The sequence below is a fragment of the Penaeus monodon genome, chromosome 20, assembly GCF_015228065.2.
Source record: "Penaeus monodon isolate SGIC_2016 chromosome 20, NSTDA_Pmon_1, whole genome shotgun sequence".
In the NCBI taxonomy this organism is placed as follows: Eukaryota; Metazoa; Arthropoda; class Malacostraca; order Decapoda; family Penaeidae; genus Penaeus; species Penaeus monodon.
The window spans coordinates 41,892,963-41,893,239 of record NC_051405.1 but is presented as its reverse complement, the minus strand read 5'-3'; positions in this window follow the sequence as shown (position 1 = coordinate 41,893,239).

The following is a 277-nucleotide window of genomic DNA, read 5'->3' as shown; positions in this document are numbered from 1 at the left end:
CGCGCATATACATAAACCCAATAAAACAGAAAATTCAACCTGACAAAAGGGAAAAAAGCAATAAAATTAACCAAGGGGAGAAACGAATGAATGACGTGCGAACTGATAAAACCCCAATAAGCCCCAAGAAACGAGGAGACGGAAGAAACGGCATCGAATTTCCTGGGAATCGAAGAGAGGACGGAGGCCAAGCGGCGAGGATGGGGCAGCGAGGCGACCATGAAAGGGCAGACTGAAGGCATGTGTCAATCAACCCGTGTGGGGATTCAAGCCTTTC